The 13444-nt window shown below is 37.5% G+C and overlaps 1 pseudogene; it reads left to right on the top strand.

Moving 5' to 3' along the window:
* Nucleotides 1-8599, top strand: part of LOC111097907 — a 35351-nt pseudogene extending 26752 nt beyond the window's left edge.
* Nucleotides 8600-13444: the final 4845 nt, after the last annotated feature.

Below are 13444 nucleotides of genomic sequence, written 5' to 3'. Positions count from 1 at the left end.
GTTCTCAAAACATATTTCATGGAAAGCAACCAACTAACAGAGCTTCCAGCCTGAAGGGAGGTTTATACGGCTATATAGCCTGCCTAAATATTGCTAGGCTTATAGATGGTGTGTATGACTTGTTTTGAAGTTGCCAGTTTAGAAACACTCGGGGTGACAGAAGGCATCTCTTCAGCGATCTATTTGCACTTTAAGATAATGTGCCGAATTTTAAAGGAATTGTAAGAGAGAAGGGAACTGCTATTAGGAATTGACTGTGGGCAATTATTGGTCTGGGTATATTATGTAGTTTAACAGACTAAAAAGGCAATGTGTAGATATTAATGAGACTTGTATTTGGGGTATAAAAAGTGACTCACCCTCCTTCATGAGGACAGGTTATAACTGGAAGAAGTCATTTTTGAACAAACTGCATGTTTTAAAGAATAATTGCATGTAAATATGATGATAATTATACATGGAGATGTTTGGTTTGGAGAACGTGTGTAAGGTTACAATCCTAATAACAACTTCACAAGTTTTGCAGTTATTTTGACCTTTATATCATCAATGTAAGGGACAAATGGTAGCCCAGATGCCAAGAACATTGAAAGAATTCTAAGAATTTATCAACCAGAACTATATGCATGAGTACACAACTGAATGAGTCAAATAATTAACCAATACCTCCCTGGTTTTCTCTATCTGGGTAGTACAGAGGACTATTTAATAGTGTTAAACAGAGAATATCTTTGGTTAAGATGATTTCCACAAAGGTTGGTAAGAGGCACTTTTTATACCAGACTTAACCAAAAAAATGAATCTCTCCCAACAAGAGCCAGAGTGGTATAAAACATCTCCCATAAGAGTGAAATACCTCATAGAACATTCAAACAGAAAAAGAATGGAAAATTAGGGCAATACACAAATAGAGAGATACCTTGAGCAAGAGAGTCTGGAATTTTACAAAGTTTTTAGAAGCATAGAGGACTTCCTAAGTTATTTATAATTAAGAATTGACTTCAGTTACAGAAAGTGCTATATGGAGGATTTGCTTCTTTATAGTTGAATGTGAATTAATTTCATATGGGGAGAATGAAAATTGTCTCAAATTGTCTCATTGTTAAGGAGCTTTACATGAGAAAATGTTCTTGTGCACACACACACAGAGACAATATTAGACAGCTTTGTTGTGGTCATGTATAACCTCTAAATGTCAGTGGCTTCAGATAGTATTTACTTTTCATTGGCAAGTGTGTAAATTGGCTGCAACTCTATTTGGTCACGATTACCTCTATTCTATATGCCCTCCAGTTCTTGAACACAGGATGGCAGAGTAGTTTCTATTCAGACTACGTTGTTCTCATAGCATAGGGCAGGGATGCAAGAAACACAAACAAAAAATTAAAATAAAATGTTAAAGAATGCAATCTCATTTAAAGCTTATGTTTGAATATGGTATGTATAATGTCTGCCCATTTTCCATCCCACGGAAAGTTGCATGGCCAGTCCTGAAAATGAAGTAGGGAAGTATCCTTCACCTGCTTTGAAGCATAGCCAACTAGCAACTCATGTAGTAAAGAACATGGATATTCCTTCCTTCCTTCTTTCTTTTCTTTGATTTTTTCTTTTCTTCTTTTCTTTTCTTTTCTTTTCTTTTCTTTTCTTTTCTTTTTTCTTTCTTCTTTTTCTTTTTATAGAGGATTAAGCAAAGGGTTGGAGAATTTTAACAATCTGCCACAGATACATATCCTATATGTATGTTAACTCTCAAAGTATATACTTCTCATTACAACTTGTGGTTTTATTCAAAATAATTTATTTGTTTTTCTTCTAATTCCCAAATTAAAGAACTTGTCAAATATTTAGCTATCCATACTAGGACTTTGTTGAATATAATAAATTGTCATGTTTAAACTAGGTAGATTGGAGCCGTTGGAGAAGATTGCCTTAAGAAATTCTGAGTATAACAGACTACGTTTAAGAGTTTTTAAAAAGGGAATTAAAAGTATGTTTAACAAACTCTTATAGCAACAAACTATGAATACTGCTCAAAATTTTTTATTATTTTATTTATTTATTTTTAAAGATTTTAATTATTCATGAGAGATACAGAGACATTGGCAGAGACAGAGGCAGAAGGAGAAGCAGGCTCCCTGCAGGGAGCCTGATGTGGGACTTAATCCCAGGATCACGCCCTGAGGCAAAGGCGGGAGATCAACCAACCACTTAGTCACTAGGTGCCCTTCAAAATTTGTTTCAATACAAACAATAGCATACTGTTATAGAATTCATCCATCTCAATTCTAGGAATTTTACACAAATGCTTTTCCATAGGCCTGATTTTATTTTATTAACTTTTACTAACTCTTTAAACTTAGAGAATAAGCAGGATGTGAGAGCCAAACTGGAAAACTTGGAGGTCAAAGACATTATTAAGATAACAGATATGTGCTGAAAGGGCAAAATTAAAACAAAAACAAATAATAAAATACAAATTCAATTTTTTTACCTCACTGTTGAAACCCACACACAGCAACTTCAAGGGCAAAGCTAAGTTTCTATATTAAGAAAGACAATTTTGTTTCTATGAAATTTCTATTTTTCCCGGATCAGGGATAGGCCCTTTGGTGGCAATATCAGTCCTTTCATGACTTGTGAGCATGAATATCCTTTGTACTGTCTGGCCTCTCTTGACACTTTGAGAGCAATGTGGAGTCTTAGAGCCACAGTCATGGAGCCAACAAGGAAGCAGTTTGAAGGAGGAGGGGGGGCAGAGAATTAACAGCTTTGTAGAGAGTCAAGTTGATATGTGAAATACACTGTGACTTCTGATAGAGACCATAAAATGCTGAGATTCACAAATTATATATTGACTGTAAAGTGTGAAGATAAATATAGAATATTTGCCTAATAAGCTGTTTTTATGTCTTCCATCTGGTTGCATTTGAAAAATATTACATCAAAAATATATTTAAGAATGTAAACCAATCAAAGCAAAGGCATATGAGGTGGCTTTTTTTTCCCCCTGCAGATCTGGGCTTTCATCTGGTATCTTTTTCCTTCAAGCTTGAATAAATTATTTTATCATGTTTTGTACTACAGGCCCACTAGAAATGTATTGTCTCAGTTTTTGTCTCTCTGAAAAAAATTCTTTATTTTGCTTTCACTTTGAAAAATCGTTTTTGCCAGGGTGGAATTATATCCAGTCATTTTTTTTTTTTCTTTCTGCTCCTTAAAAAATTATTGTTTCATTGTATTTTGGCTTTAATTTTGTTGCCACTGTGCACAAGCATGTCTCTTCCCATTCTAACTTTAGAAAGTTTTCCTCTTTATCTTTGATTTTTCAGCATTTTGATAAGTGGCTATCGGTGATTTTATTGTTTAGTCCTATTTATCTTGTCTGAGGTTCATGGCATTTTTGGTCCGTGGTTTTATTTATTTATTTGTTGAAAACATTGGGAAATTCCCAGCCATTATCTCTTCAAATATTTCTTTTTTTTTTTTTTCCTTCAAATATTTCTTTTGCTTTATTACCTTTCTCCTCCTCTTCAGGAACTATCTATCTATATACATACGTTTAGAACTAAGAGACTTGTTTTTCTGCTCTCAGATATGGTGTTTTTTGGCCTAAGTTTTCCTTCTTGAAAATTAGGTTGAATTAGATGACTGTTTTTAAAATTCTTGATTTTTAGTACATTATGTTTAAACTTAAATTTTAATTCAGGCATTTTGTGTGGGGACACAGTCAGTGAAGGTCTATCTGATTAGCTTCTTCCCTGAAAGGGTGAGTAAGTTTTTCCTGGTTGCTAATCAAAGGTTGGAAAATAGAGGAGACAGACTCAAGGTATAAACCACTTATCTTGTCACTTACTTTTGAATGCAAATTGTAGATAAAATTAGTTAGCCAAGGAAATGGGGAAATGAAGAAGAATTTAAAGCATAGCATAAGATTGACAAGCTTACTCATGGATACTCTGTGAAATGGATAATTGACCCTTAGACTTTGCATAGTAGCTTATAAGTAGACAGCTGTCTGCATTCCAAAGAGTGGAGAAAGAAAATTATACATGAACTTTCAGAATTTTCATTGCTTAACACACAGTGAGTATGTATAGATAAAACAGCTGAATGGATTAGTTATGTGTCCTAAATAAAGTAAAAATCATGGAAAGAACCTAAATAGCTATGTTTGTTTTTGCTTTCATCTACTCCTTGACTAAATTAATTGCTAGGCTTAGTCAAATCTCTACAGGTGCTGCTAGTTTTTGGAGTAAGCTCTAAGATGGCCCCAGTGGTCTACCTCCTGGCATTCACAGCCTTATATAATCTATCTTGAGTGTGGGCTGAATTCAGCAACTTGCTTTAAGTATTCTATTAAATGCAGCCAAAGTGATGGCATATAATTGCTGATTTAGATTACAAAATGATTGTGGTTTCCTCTTGGCTAGTCTTTCTTGCTTTCTCTTGCATACTTCACTCTGGGAAAAGCTGATTGCCATGCGGTAAGATAGCCCTGTAAGGAGGCCCATGTGAATACACATGCAAACAAGTCTTCTGAGGTCTGTGAATAGTCACACAAGTGAGTGTTAAAGTGGTACTTCTGCCAACTTCCTTATGAGTGAGCTTGGAAGCAGATCCTGCCCTAGTTGACCCTTGAGATTGCCTCAGCCAACACTTTGATCTCAGCTTTCATGAAGGTCCTGAGCCAGAACCATATAGCCAGGCCCACCACCAGATTCTTGACCCCTAAAATATGTGAGGTTATAAATGTTTGTTGTTTCCAGATGGAAAATTTGAGAATATTTTTATTATGGCAATAGATACTACAATCTTCAATAATGATGATTCTTTGTATTATTTGTCTTTTTATAGTTAGTGCATGTCTGGCATCAAGGGATTTGCATAGTGGCTCTATGTTATTGTCACACTTCATAGTAAAAGAATTGAGATTTGGAATATTGTTCAAGGTTTCAAAGGTAGAATAAGTTGAATCAACATGTGGCTTTATATCTTCTGACTCTAAATGTAATGCTTTTGCAGCAATGACCCTGTTCTTCACTGTTCTCTTCACTAAATGCTGACAGAAAGGGGACAGCATTGAATCTAATTAATGACTTTGCTGAATGTAATATTAACTGGTTAGATCCTGGGTTAAGAGGTTATGTCATATATGAAAGTGAAATCTAGAGTTGAATCCCTAAATTCCTTGGGAAATATGGGAGCCCTTTGATTTTGTTAAATTAGCTCTTTCTTCTCTATTTCAACAAGTTATGTGACCCCATTTCAAAGGACTGCAGTTTTCCTTATCAGTATTAAAATAGCTGTCTGCATGAAGGTGACATTTTGTGCTGTCTCTGGGTTCCTCTGGCCATTGACTTCCATCGTAATGTCCCCAGTGCTTTTCATCTCTTCATTCTAATTGCTATACTTTTGGATGCTGGCCCTGATTGGGACAGGCAGTTGAAATGGCATGTACTGGGTGATTGACACAGCCTGTATAAATACCTATTCTCTTAAGCCCACACCATGTCACAGGCTGTCAGAGCCAGTCTACTGCCAGGGCCTTTTCAAAATCATAATTAAAGCATGATGCCCATAGTCAATTATAAGTTCATAAATTAGGCTCTATGAAAAAAAAAATCTATTCTCAGGACTCTACATATGAGTTGAACACTCTTTTCCCCTCCCTCTGCTTTTGAATAGAGTTGGTATTTAAGTCCGTGGTTTCTGGATAAAATTGTTATTTGAATTCATATTTGAGTAGCTATAAATCCTTCTAGGGTGTCAAATATTCTGCTTTGTCCTTAGTAAAGAATGTTGATGGATGGACACCTACTTTATATAAAGATGAGGAGGCTTATATAGCTTATACAAGTTTTACTTGGTATGGAGGATGAATAGAAATCAGATATGGCAGATAAATTTGTGAACAGTTCTGAAATTCTCAGGATGTATCATGATTACTGGATCATAAGTCAATGAAAAAGAAGGGCATATTTCTAAATGCAAAGTCATCATACACAAGTCAAATTGATTGCAAGATGGCTTAATTTTAAGGATTTCTAATTAAAGAAATTTCTAGAAAGTCTTGTGGTTGGTATTTATTTTCCTCCTCCCTGTTATTTCTCGTACTCTTTCTTCCTTTGTGATGTAGCATTAACTAACTTGATTTGTAACATTGGTAATCTCACTACTTGTTTGTAACGTTGAAGTCTCAATATTCCAAGATTGTGAAAGCTAAGTTATATAAGTAATACACTTGCTGCAGAACTCTAGAAAGGGCTCAGTAAGTAGGAGTTATTATTATTATTATTAAAAATTTTATTTATTTATTCATGAATGACACAAAAAAAGAGGCAGAGAGGCCAAGAGAGAAACAGGCTCCCTGTGGAGAGACTAATAGGACTAATAGGACTTGTCTCAGGACCCTGGAATCATGACCTGAGCCAAAGGCAGACACTCAACCACTGAACCACCCAGTAGAAGTTATTGCTCACTTTTTAAGAATGCCAAACCTCTCTCAGAACCTCTATTGTATCTCAGAACCTCTATTACACATCAAAAACTATGGTTGAATTCAGTGGGTTACAGAAAAATTTAAATTAAAAACAGAACTACTATGTTGGAGCCATATATCCAATATTCTGGATATTTATCAAAAAAATTGAAATCAAGATTCAGAAGAGATATTAGCACTACTGTGTTCATTATAGCATTATTCAGAACAGCCAAGATATGGAAACAACCAAAATGTCCACTGACCATGAATGGATAAAGGAAATGCAGTGTATACATACAATGGAATATTATTGAGTCTTAAAGAAAAGTAAATCCTGCCATATGTAACAACATAGATGAATCTTGAGAGCATGATGCTAAGTAAAATAGGCTAGTCACAGAAGGACAAATGTTGCAGGATTCCACTTATATGAGGCATTTAAAATAGTCAAACTCATGGAAACAGTAGAAAAGCATTTGTGAGAGAAAAGAAGTGAGTGATATAAAATTCCAGTTATACAAGAATAAATTCTAGAGATGTGCTGTACAACTCTGTGCCTATATTAACAATACTGTACTGTGCACGTAAAAATTTGTTAGAAGAGTACATATGAAATAATTATACAATAAAATAACTGTTACAGCTACATAATTATTATTTTAATATTTACCTCCAAAATTGTACTTCCTGATATCCCACCAAAGTATGATTATTCTAAAAAATACAATTTTTTTCCACTTAAAAATATATTCTATTCAAAATGTATAAACATTTTATTCATTTCACTTTCATTTTTAAAAAAATCTACTTACATTCTTTACTCTTTTCAATGGACTTGTAACATTCATATATTTACCTGTCAATAGTTGGTGACCAAAGACTATTAGGGGAAATAATTCCATTGTCACTAAGAGATTTCAAAGATGCTTTGTCCACATATTTTTGAATAGACGCTTACTTTAGGAGTTTCAATGTCTAAACATTTATCCATAGGCAAAATTATTTCTGAATTAGATGCCAAATGCTTATCTTGATCAAGAGAGACGGTATCCAGCTTCAAAAGGTCCACTAAGTCAAATTCACCTTTATTGGCATTTGTGTTATGAAAATAAACAGGGTTAAGTGTTGCATTAGCAGCTTGGAGGATCTTCACAGGAACTTCTTCTCTTGAGGAGAAAGGCCTGGAAAGCCGGGTGGACAGCATCAGGAGCGATCAAGCCATCCCAATTAATCAGGGCATGCTGTTGAAGTGAAGTGGCAAATCGCTGAACAAGGAGTGGAAAAAAATACGTGACCCTGTGCAACAACGGCATGCTGACCCTCCACCCAAGTTTACATGATTACCTGCAGAATGTTCATGGTAAAGAGATTGATCTTCTGAGAACCACTGTGAAAGTCCCAAGGAAGAGGCCACCCCAAGCCACGTCAGCTTGCGCGCCCATCTCCAGCCCTAAAACCAACGGCCTGCCCAAGGACATGAGCAGTTTACACATTTCACCAAATTAAGAACAAGAAGAAAACATTGAGTTTATCATTGTGTCCCTCACTGGCCAGACATGGCACTTTGAAGCCACCATATATGAAGAGCGGGATGCGTGGGTCCAAGCCATGGAGAGCCTGATCCTAGCCAGCTTACAGTCCTGTGAGAGCAGCAAGAATAAGGCCCAGCTGACCAGCCAGAGCACGGCCATGGCTCTGCAGTCGATAGGAAACATTCACAGGAATTCCCACTGCATGGACTGCAAGACCCAGAATCCTAACTGGGCCAGTTTGAACTTGGGAGCCCTCATGTGCATCGAGTGCTCAGGGATCCAAGAACCTTGGCACCCACCTTTCTTTAGTCCGGTCACTGGACCTTGACGACTGGCCATCGAGCTTATCAAGGTGATGTCATCCATTGGGACTGAGCTGGCCAACAGCGTCTGGGAAGAGAGCAGCCAGGGGCAGACGAAGCCCTCCCTGGACTCCACAAGAGACATTTCAAAGTCTTCCTTTCTCACAAGTGGAGTGACCGCAGCTCTTCTTGGGTCACATTCACTGTCCTCAAGAGCTGTGCTGAGTTGCCCCCCTCTCCAAGGCTATGGTGAGGACGATGCTGTGTCATGGCGTTTCCACTGAAGATGAACACCTTTGAGGATTGAATGCTTCTTTGTGCCTTTTGTCATTCTCTCGGGGAGTTTCATTTTTAATTAATATTCAACAAATATTCACTAAGCACTTTATCATAGAAAAGAAGTGATAAATGATGATTATTGCCCTACAGTAATTGGTGAATGTTCTCGAGGCTATAGCTGAGGGTGCCAGGACTCTGGAGAACTCACTGCATGGTGGGCATTCTTACAACCACTGTGCTCCAGGAAAGTGTCACTGGAAAAACAGCATCTGAGCTGTACTTTAAAATGTGGGGTGGGGGCTCCCGGGTGGCCTTCATCTCAGGTCTTGATCCCAGGGTCCTGGGATGAAGCCCCGAGTCAGGCTTCCTGCTCAGCGAGGAACCTGCTTGTCCCTCTGCCTCTCCTTCAGCCTTTGCCCCATCTTATGCACATGCACATGCTCTCTCTCTTGCTCTTGGTCACTCACACTCTCAAATAAAATCTTTGTAAAAAATTTTTTTAAAAATGTGTTATTTATTTTTAATAAAAAATCTAGGAATAACCCTTGAAGACAAATTTAAGAGTTAAAAGAATTTTGATCAGAATTGTCTGGTAGTTTGGTGAAATTTTTTATTCACCTCCATATATGAAATTAGACACAATGTTTTTTTTCCAGTAAACACCTTTTAGATTGATTATAACAGTAGAATGTCTTTCTAGGGTGGTTGATTTATGCAGTTAACATTTATGAAGAACTCACTCAGTGGAGCACCCAATTTAGATAGATACTGAGGATTTTTAGAAGAGGTACCATTTTCTGTGCCCTGACTATGCCTAAAGTGTTGCCCATTATTAAGTAATCCTGCAAGACAGATATTACTATTACCATTTAACAGGTGATAAAATAGAGGAAGAGGGAGTTGTAGTAACTTGCCTAAGGTCATGTGTCTGGCAAGCAAAATAAGTAGAATATCAATGTGGGTGACTTTTACTTCAAAACCACTTCCTCCTATGTTTTGCTGTCCTCCTGGAGCTCCTTTCCCTACAACTGAAAGGCTTTCTGTCTTTGTATAGGGTAGGGTTCCTGAGCCTGAGACAAGGATTTGGGTACACATGATTTATGGGAGGAATACCCCAAGGAAAAAGAGCATAATAAGGGAGGGAGGAAGGAGCAAGGGAGGGAGGTAAGCGATTATGCCCTCCAAGTTGGTCTGGAACTCAAGAGCAGGAACTGCACCACAGCGCTGATTGTAGTGGAATCTTGAACTAACCCTTAGGGGTGCTCTCTGTATCATTTAGTCACAAGGGGAGGGAGGTGGGAAAGAAACCATTTCTGCTTGCTGGTGACTGAGAGGTTTTCTGGGATGCAGAACTCTCAGTGCTGAAACTGGGACTGTCACAGCAAATCAGGATGGCTATTCCTGTATGTGGTGGCCCAGTTAAAGCCAAGAGAAATTCTCCAGAGAAGAGGAAAGCTGTGAGCTGTTAGCGGCCAACACTCAACAGCCTGTGGAAGATGAATTTGCGACCTGGTAAAGGGGATCTGGCCTTTGCACCACCACCACCGACTGAGCTGCCTTCCTTAACCCACTGTGGTGGAGAAACCAATTCGGCAGAGCCTGAAGAAGCCCGTGTTATGTGAGCACATGCACTCTGCAGATTCCACCAGTGAGCTTTGGGGAAACTGGGCCTTTATGGTGAGAGTATAAGAATTGATTTAGACAGATTTAAGACAGTGAGGTACCCAACAACTAACAATTTAGTTATGGAATGGGTTCTGTCAGGGAGAGATTTCTTGTTCCTGAGCAAAGCCACAGTGCTATGGTATGAAAGGGTCATGGTCAGGCTGACAGCACACTTTCTGCTTCTTTAGCAATGTTCCCTTGCTATTTCTTGATGTATGTTATGTAATGGCATGCGAAGGAGGATGCTGGTTGGGTGCTGGAAGATGAAATTAGGAGAAACTTCTCTGGCTAACAAATGTTACATAAACAAACATTTTGGTTTTTGGGTACCTGGGTGGCTCAGCTGGTTAAATTTCTGCCTTCAGCTCAGGTCATGATCCAAGGTCCTGGGATCCAGCCCTGAGTTGGGCTTCCTGCTCAGCGGGAAGTCTGCTTCTCCCTTTCCCTCTCCCCCATGCCTCCGCTCGTTTCGTTCCCTCTCTCTCTCTCTCAAATAAATAAATACAATCTTTAAAAAATTAGGTGTTTTTGCTGATATTAATCACCAAAACCCCTGTTTGGGATTGTATTTATAAAATAACTCCGCTGGGAAGAGACACTCTAATGTCGAGTTAAAAGTGGTAAGTATTGAATAATATCATCATCATCATCATCATGGACTTGCCCTTATTAGAGTGTTTCAGTACAAAATAAGAAGTCCAAAAAATGTATATTGGAATGATGCAGGTAATGATTTCTAATTGTTTTTGCATTCGGAACAGAAATATTAAGTCTCTGCAAACCGTAGTCTAAAAGGTATAAAGCTTCAGTTTGAGAAACTAAGTGATTTTTTCTTCAAGTTTCAAAGAAAATTATATTTGATTGAAAATTATTCTCTAGGCTCCTATTACTGTAGTTACTGTACTGGATAATAAAAGGCTTAAACTCAGAATAAAATACGCGAGTGGGGAAAAATAGCAGAGCATTTGTGCTGGAGGCTGTCAAAGCTGCATCTCCTGTATGTCCTGCCCTATGAGTTTGCTTCCACAGAATCATCCTCAAGGCAGAATTCCAGGGTAAGTTCTGACACCCACATCCTGTCCTTCCCAGAGTTGCTTCTTGGAGGCTGGCTGCCATCAGTTTCTTGAGGGCACATATGCAGAGTTTATTATCTAGTAGATGGAGAGGCCCATCGTCATGAGGTCTCTAATTTTCCCCGCATGAGCTCCGTCCTATTTTGTTTTGAGTCACTATCTCTTCAAGTGTATTCTCCAGATATGGAGTAGGGCAAGAGGTCACTTTGCTGACTCACTCAGGAATCTTTTCTATTCTGTTCACATTCAGAACAGTAGGAACCTGTTAGAAAGCAGCATTGTCCAAAGTGTGTTCTGTAGGTGACCCACCCCCCAAGGATATTTGGGTACCAATATTTGATCCTTCAAATATATCACAATGCACAGAAGGATATTAAAGTCTTTGCCTAACCCAGTGTCATCTTAACATATTGACAACCAAGTCCTTTTTACCTTGAAACTCGCATTGACCCTTGATGGCACACATGCATTCTCTAGAAAAATGTTTTTAGAAATGCTGGGCAATGACAAGGAAAAAGGACAAATAGTTAGGATCACATTTTTAATATCCTGTGATTTCCTTTTCACTTGTCTGTCCCCTCTTATTTCCACTGTCCCTTACCCTTGTATCAACTTCATCCTTCTGAATAAAGAAAATAATGTGGGAAAATTATGGCTTTTTCCAGAAATACATTGAGGTACTGTTTTGAGATACAATAAGAGGATATGTACTTTCCCTGTATCTGAGACTCTATCTGCATATCTTCCTTTGCTTTTCACAAGTGAAAATCTTAGGGACCAACAGGGATAGAGGAAGAGAAAGAAAAATAATATTTAGCATATTTTCTTTTCTGTGGTACCTAAGCATTTAACAGTATATATGCATATATATATGTATATATGTGTGTGTGTGTGTATATATATATATATATATATATATAGCCAAACAATCCTAGGAGAGATGAAGTAGTATATTTAAACATTTGAACATCAAAATCTATTAAATGAAGGCTGCGATGGAGAAATACCCAAAACATTCAATAAAGCTTTTCAACCTGAATATAGGGTTACCATGACAACGAAACTCAAAAATCCCTCTTCTTCATATAAAGTTGCTGAAAAAAATGCCCATGGTGGAAGCAGCATGGAGTCCTCAAATTTATAACTACTGAACAGAGGTACAAAGAATCTCCAAAACATTTGATAAAGCTTCAGGGTGAACATTTTAATATCCTCCTTTAAACAAAATAATAAAAAGATCCAAGCTATTTCCACACTACTTCCTTTTTCTTTCATCTAAACCATTTTGAGGATTTCACGCTTTTTCAAAATCATTCTCTATGAAAGAAAACAGTTTCGATTACAGTGGCCTAATGAGGAATATTAATAACATTGATCTTAAAATAGGTTTGGGGAACACCAGGAGTGGCAGGGAAGGGGTTGGCTTGGTGCTCAACCTTGCCAGTGTGGCCTCCTATTCCCCACCTGCTCTTGGAGAAGGCTTGAAGGACATTCTCTGCTAGAGCAAACAGAAGCAAAACACTTGATTCTTTTTTCAACTCTCAACCAGTTCCTTAGAAGGACAATATGTATGTGATTATTAGCTCTATATGTGTATTTTCATCTCCTGCATGGATCTACATGCAAGTATAAATTATATTACATACGTGGGTGTGTGGTTATATATTCTATTCTATATATATATATTCTATTCTACAGGTTGATACAAAGGAATGATTTCACACAAGAATGGTGGGCTTATTGGTACTTACAATTTCCTCCTGGTAACATGGGATAATGGATTTGCCAATATCTAATAAAAACAAGATTTACCCTATCTTTTCTAGCTACATGGAAAAAGGTGAAATTTAAAAAGAAAACATTTCATCATGATGTTCTCGTTAGGAAAGGTTCAGAGTCAGGGAACTGGTATCTAAATGGTCTGAATCACATATATCCAGGAGGAATGTGTCAGATCTTGGATATCATTCCTCATTTTCTGGAGGTATATGACTGAGTTGTCAAAGGCATTTTTAAAAATTCACTTACAGTGCTCTTGGATTGATTTTGTTTGTATGTTTGGTTTTGTTTGTATGCTACTTATACTTTCTCCAGGCCAACCCTGTTTTGCAG

This window comes from Canis lupus, chromosome 11, assembly GCF_011100685.1.
Source record: "Canis lupus familiaris isolate Mischka breed German Shepherd chromosome 11, alternate assembly UU_Cfam_GSD_1.0, whole genome shotgun sequence".
In the NCBI taxonomy this organism is placed as follows: Eukaryota; Metazoa; Chordata; class Mammalia; order Carnivora; family Canidae; genus Canis; species Canis lupus.
This window is presented reverse-complemented; position numbering and strand designations above follow the sequence as displayed.